The sequence below is a fragment of the Podarcis cretensis genome (genome assembly GCF_951804945.1).
Source record: "Podarcis cretensis genome assembly, chromosome: 6".
NCBI classification, from domain to species: domain Eukaryota; kingdom Metazoa; phylum Chordata; class Lepidosauria; order Squamata; family Lacertidae; genus Podarcis; species Podarcis cretensis.
Genome location: NC_137175.1, coordinates 81,058,718 through 81,065,015, shown reverse-complemented (window position 1 = coordinate 81,065,015; position 6,298 = coordinate 81,058,718). Strand labels below are relative to the sequence as shown.

At 42.5% G+C, this 6,298-nt stretch overlaps 1 long non-coding RNA gene across 1 annotated transcript; it reads left to right on the top strand.

Moving 5' to 3' along the window:
- Window positions 1-942: 942 nt before the first annotated feature.
- On the top strand, window positions 943-6,040 carry LOC307219014. Its single transcript, XR_013840258.1, has 3 exons — window positions 943-1,020; window positions 1,744-1,825; window positions 5,917-6,040. It is a non-coding gene; the product is annotated as an uncharacterized lncRNA (long non-coding RNA).
- Window positions 6,041-6,298: the final 258 nt, after the last annotated feature.

The following is a 6,298-nucleotide window of genomic DNA, read 5'->3' as shown; positions in this document are numbered from 1 at the left end:
ATTAATCTGAAAACTGGAATGAATTACCTGGAATAATGTATATATATGGTATAGATACTGTGCTATATTTTCAGTTGGATATATCTGTGCCAAAACAACAAAATTGTGATTTAATCCCCAAACGGCATGAGTACATGAATGACTTAAATCTTCTCCATTTTGTTTTGTTGGTAAAACTTCTCTGCCATATAATCTTCCAAACCTCATGTAGTCCTCTGGTTTCTTTGCTCTGTTTCTTAAAACTGGCTTTCTCAAATCAGGTCAAGTACTGAACGACAGTAGGCCTTAACAGAGGCCTTTTGAACTTCCAAAAAACACCCCTTAAGGAACAGTTACAAAGAACATACAAGCTGAAACCAGAAAGGATGGCCCATACAAATTCCACCCGGGATTGTCAAGACTGCTTGATCACTGCCAGCTCTTCATGATAGACAGGCAGCACAATGTTGGTGTCTCCTTATTAGAGGACCTGTTTCATAATGATTTAGTCTCCAGCAGCGTTAGTAGACTGTCTTTTTGTGATCATGGTTTGAACCTTACTTCTTGATCGAGGAACAAGACGGATCTGGTTTATGGCTTCCTGTTGGGGAAAAAAAGCCAAAGTCCTGAGCAGTGAGCATATGCCTGTCGCCAAAGTGAAGTCACTTCTCAGGTCCTAATAATGGAAAGGATGAGCCATAAGGAGAAAAGATGCCATGCTTCGGTGGCTAGAGTGAGTCAGTTTCAGCCAGTCGCTGTGGAGCCTGCTGTCAAAAAGTGTTCCCCTTTCAAGTACTTCTATGCCCTCTTCTCTGACTCACTACCCTTGAGAAAGGGATGGTTAGGAAGCATAAGCGCTAGTCATAATTGCCACATTATTTCATGCAAGCAATGTAAGCAGTGTTGGCTCCACCGCTGAGCCCTTTTGAAGAGCTTGGCTTTTGTGCTCCCTGTGGCAGTAATGCATAATAAAAACCACTTACAGAAATAGGGTTCTTTTCCATGAATCCAGAGTTCTGGTGCCTGTGTGAGGAGGGAGAGGTGAGCTCTAAAAAGGAAATGTTTTTGTGTACATCCTTGCCTTCAAGGTGGCAGGATCAGTTTATAATACCATTGAATTAACAGGTTTCGATGACACTCACATGACTGAATGCCCTCCTCTTCCATAAGAAAGAACATAGAAAGTGCCAATGCTCCCCTCTGGGGGAACTCAAGAGTATGCAGTACCAGCATCTCCCCCATCCCCAATGTTAAGGGTGAGGCGCTTACTAGTGAGTAAAGTAAAGGGACCCCTGACCATTAGGTCCAGTCATGGCCGACTCTGGGGTTGCGGCGCTCATCTCGCTTTATTGGCCGAGGGAGCTGGCGTACAGCTTCTGGGTCATGTGGCCAGCATGATTAAGCCGCTTCTGGCGAAGCAGAGCAGCACACGGAAGCACCATTTACTGTAGCTTCCCGCCAGAGTGGTACCTATTTATCTACTTGCACTTTGACGTGCTTTCAAACTGCTAGGTTGCAGGAGCAGGGACCGAGCAACGGGATTTCACCCCGTCGTGGGGATTTGAACCGCTGACCTTCTGATTGGCAAGTCCTAGGCTCTGTGATTTAACCCACAGCGCCACCCGCGTCCCATTTACTGGTGAGTACTGGCACCTTTAAAACAAACAAATAAAACCCTGGGAAGCACTGTAATATTCTAAAATAGCCTCATCCCTGGTAGGCTTGTTTTCCATGTGCAAGATTAATTCTTTCCTTTCTTGATAGGGAAGAACATTCAATCATGTGAGCCCTCACCTCCTGTTTGAGGTGCTTCATTGAAAAGTAGACCATTAATTACTTATTTCAGGTAGGAGAAACTTCTGGCCTACAGATCTGTCTCCCCAGACCACACCCCATTCTCAAATTCCCTAAGCAGGTTGTCTTCCTGGGATCATATTTTCTCATATCAGCTGATGCAAGAACGTAAGACGCGCCCTGCGAAATGAGACCAAATACCTCTCTGGTCCAACATTCTGTGAATCCTGAAAGTGGAACTTGATCACAAGAGCACTCTCTCCATCTGCAATTCCCAACAACATACAGGGGATCCTTCTGACCTGGCAATACAGTTTGAACATATAATGCCAGTCATGGACTGACTGCAAAAAGTTTATTCTATAATCAGGTGTTTGACCTTTAACTATGTGTGGTCTTTTAGAACTGGGTGGGATGTTTTTAATGTGTTCCTCTCTCCCTTTTGGTTTTAATGCATCTATGTGGGGTTTATTGTCTGGTTGTAAATCACTTTGAATTGACTGGGGCAAGATGACTCAAACAGCAAATTAAATATACAGTGGTACCTCGGGTTAAGTACTTAATTTGTTCTGGAGTTCCGTTCTTAACCTGAAACTGTTCTTCACCTGAAGCACCACTTTAGCTAATGGGGCTTCCTGCTGCTGCGCCGCCGCCACCACGCGATTTCTGTTCTCATCCTGAAGCAAAGTTCTTAACCCGAGGTACTATTTCTGGGTTAGCGGAGTCTGGGTTAGCGTATGTAACCCGAGGTACCACTGTATAAGATTAAATAAATGCCTGAAGAACAAGGCTCATCTGACTTTCCAGGAATTTAAGAATATAGCTACATTTAACTACATTTATCACCAACCTTGATTTTTCAAACCGGGGTTCCTTGACAATCCCTAATACAGGCATTGGCCAATCTAAGACCTACTTATAATGACATCTTTTCCCTTTTGAAGTATTCACAGTAGTATGCATATAGCGATGGGTGAATCTGCCAGTTTTGTTTTATCTCAGTTTTTCACTTTCCCAGTCTTTCATTTCTACATCAATTTGCGTATTCTTTTTTCTTTCAAAAACTGTCATCAACATATGTTGGTGCTTTGGTGCAAACTTCTCCTAACAAACAGACCATTGCCTAATATGCACATTTTTTTGCAGTCCACCCCCCTCTAATGCGATGTACTCTGGAATGTTATTTTCGCTCACACAAGCATTTTATCCACATATCACTTGCTTGGAGAACTGCATTGCAAAATTCAGAGAAGTGCAAATTTTTGAAGGATGACTGCTTTCCTGTTCACATACAGTTTTAGGAAATCTAAATGGGGAAGTTTCACCTTTAAATGTGAACTGAACCAAAATTTGGTTTCCCCTCCAGCCCTGAATGCACTCAGAGTGCCGATTCTCACCATGTTGCGAGAGCTGTGTCTTGCACTAGTTTCCAGGGCTGATCACAGTGGTTGTCCAACTGAGCTTTGGGGACATTGACATTTAGCATTGCCGCTGAAGGCTCTCAGCAAGCCCCTCTCAGAGCAGCATGCTAAAAGTCAATGCATGCAAAGTCTGCATGAGCTGTTGGCCTGTCCATGGCCACTTTTGCATGTCTCACCAGCAGCTAGAAGTTAGCATATGCAGAAGCAGCAGCAGCTGTGCAATTCTGAGAATCAAGGTCTAAATACAACCCAGGAAGGAGATGTGCACTGTGAACCTATGCAAATTTACTCAGAAGTAAGTCCCATTGGGCTTGAGGACATGCAGTCCCTGGGTAGTCTGTTTAGGACTTAAGCTGTAATCCTTCTTTCCTTAATTATAGCTTACACAGAATATAAAGCTTGTCAGAATAAAACAACAAAAATGCACACAGGCCTTAATCTATAATGCATGTAAAATGAAGCTTTTAATATGTATATGAAGCTCTGTTGCCTAAAATAATACTCATCTGCTCTGTGGTGTTTCTCTCACCTTAAAACTTGAAATCCTACTAAAATTGGACAGGGAACAGTGAGACTCCTTCCCAGTCTTAGCCTAAAATAAGCATCCTTTCAAATAAATTTAACCTAAAATATTTATTGTAAATATTTGTCAGGAAGTCCTATGGTGGGATATAATAAGGAAAACAATAATACGGTATGCATTTTATATGTATTAGGTGTCTGTCCGTCCCCCGCCATCAAAAACTGTATCCCAAAATGCAGAGAAGTACCCAAACCCAGTGCTTTTTTCTAAAAAAAATGTTTAGGGGTACTTCCATTTTCCTACTCATATTGAAATACTGCCCCTCAATGAGGCCAAACTTAGATTCACAAAATGTTTAGGGGTATGCATACCCCTGTGTGTCCCCCCAGAAAAAAAGCATTGCCCAAACCTAATGATAATTTTCATTCTGATATACATACTAATCTGCACAATACAAATCAGTTTGGTTCACTTAACACTGTGTACCAGACCAAGTTGATGAGCATCTTTTCTTTAAATGATTCCATATTTAAAGACCCATTTAATGATCCAATAACTACTTCCCCCTGCTGCTGTACAATATAGGTTTAGTTCATACTTCCAGGAGGTGTTACGTTGAGGGGGAAAGTGGATGAGTAAGGTACCGGGCTTAGGGCCTTCTCGGTAGTGGCGCCCTCTGTGTGGAATGCCCTCCCTTCAGAGTCAGGGAGATAAAGAACTACCTAACTTTTAGAAGACATTTGAAGGCAGCCCTGTATTGGGAAGTTTTTAATGTTTGATATTTTACTATGTTTTATATATGCTGTAAGCTGCTCAAAGTGGCTGGGGAAACCCAGCCAGATGAGCAGGGTATTATTATTATTATTATTATTATTATTATTATTATTATTATTGAAACCCGGAAAGAATGACCACAAAAGGTCATCACAGACTCCAGTTATGATGTCTTCACCATTGTGTCCCTACCCTATATACAATAATATGCAATAAAACCATTTCAGACTTTTACATTTAACTGGAAGTATCATCAGGTCTTTCTCTTTTCCAAAAGCTATGCCTTAATTTGGAGAGTTTTTACTTAATTTGTTGTTTTCATGCATGCATAATCCTTTGTACAAAATTGTTGGAGAGGGGACAAAACAGAATAAATAAGTTAAGTAGTATCCTTTTCTTTGTCGTTTATTTGTTAGTCACCTAACACAGGGCAGACTCTAGGCAACTTGCAATCAAGTTTTAAAATGTACTTTAAAACATTAAAATTTAATAAATTGTACAATCATAGAACTGTAGAGTTGGGGGGGACCCTGTGGGTCATCTAGTCCAACCTTTTGCAATTCAGGAATCTCAACACACAGCCCCCCATCCAACTTGAAACCAGACCAGACCCTGCTTAGCTTTGTAAATGTGCTAGCAGTTTTGTTGCTGCACTACTTCTACCAACCTCCACAGATAACAACAAACAAGCTTATTAGCAACCAAGGAGACTAACACAAAAGCTTGACACTGCTTTATCATAGTCTAGTGGATCAAATGCTTGTTGGCGCCAGGTGGGCCTCACTGGGAAGAGCATTCTGAGATACAGAACTCAGCTGGAAGGTCTCTCTCCTCTGTTGCCACCCTGAGACTCCTCAGAGGGGCACTAAGGGAAGGCCCTCAGGGGATTACCTTAGGTTCCAGGTATATTCATGCTGGTATTCTGGGATCCTGGGCTATAAAAGGCTTTATAGCATAAACAAGCCCTTAAACTGGGCCTGGAAACATGTTAGTAGCCACTGTGCATCTATTCCACCTCAGAAAGAAGACCAAGGGGGTCAATGCAAATCCCTAGCCAGCAGTGATGGGCTTGATGGAACAGCTTGAGCATCAGTACTTCCACAGCTCCACTACTTCCAGGCAGTTGTGGTGAAGAGGCCCACATCTGACCCGATGTGTTATTGGCTGGGTTGACCTACCCTTATCCTTCCCTGCCCACAAAATTCTCAGGTTCAAGAGGGAGTCCCACTGCCTACCACTGGTAGGGATGTTGTTGGTGGTAACTTCTGCCCACCATGTGGGTGGCTTCTCCTCACCAGTGAGGCTTCCCACTTGATGACCTATAGATGCTTGTGGAGCTGGGCAGAAGGGCATCTCCACCCCATTCAGCATGGTAGATTGAGGTTTTGGATTGCTTTGATAGCCATTTAAAACTCCAGCATCCAGGGAGAAGTTCAGATGAGGATAAGTTTGAAAGAACCACAACTTCTAAAGTCACTGAGGCTGTTTGACGAGCCAGTTGTGTGCCCCATGGCATGTAGGCTTCTCTCCATTTTGTCATTCCAGCTGTGCCGCAAATCACAAACTGTTTTGCTTCGTGCAAGCTGTAAGGTGGGGTTTATATCTCATTAAGCTTACGTCTTGTGACTGAAGCTGCAAAGAAATACTTTTGTCAAATGAAATTTCTTTTCTAATCTAAAACCCACCAGAAATAGAGTATTATTGCATTCCCTCCCGGCTTCAGCCTTTTCTAATAGCTGTCAGATTACGGGGATGAAAAATGTTCAGCCCATGAATTGGCTTGAAAACAGAAAACATTTACCACTGA